This window comes from Saprolegnia parasitica, assembly GCF_000151545.1.
Source record: "Saprolegnia parasitica CBS 223.65 unplaced genomic scaffold supercont2.1, whole genome shotgun sequence".
Classification (NCBI taxonomy): Eukaryota; Oomycota; class Saprolegniomycetes; order Saprolegniales; family Saprolegniaceae; genus Saprolegnia; species Saprolegnia parasitica.
In genome coordinates, this window is record NW_012156395.1 from 1,388,651 (window position 1) to 1,389,248 (window position 598).

Here is a 598-nt window from a genome sequence, read left to right on the forward strand (position 1 = left end):
GTCGAAATGCACAAAAATCCACGGCTTTTCGATGATCCCTGTATATGATTGGTGAAAATGCATCGCTGGTATCACAGGCCGCGAACTGGGCCGCATCACCGCGTTTTTATTGCACCGGATAACCTCCATCTTCTTTTACCTCTCTTTTTGTATCCTGTGTACGTAAAATTTCAGATCCCCATTTTACGTACATTGAGCCAGACTTTTAGACTTTTAGTATAAAACCAGCCCATACGGGGGAGTACCAATTGGGTGGTGGGTGAAATACCGCACGCGCATTGGTCTAAAATCGCTCTAACACTGCCTTTGGTCAACCGCATTGGCTGATTTTTGGTCAAATGCAACACCCGCATTAGTCTAAAAGAAATAATTCAGTAACACGAAGTTCGAAGCTGTCAGATCGCGATCTTCGCGCAAGCGTTTTGGCGCTTCTGCACACTCGCGCTTGGCGACATGGAGCACGAGTGAGCTTGCTTTATTGCCGCTCAGAGGAAGCCGCGACCCATCAGGGTATGAAGGACAGTATATTGTTGTTCTTCAGTGGTCGGTGTGCCTAGATCGATTCCACGGGTTGATGCCAGCCTTGCCACACGCAGAG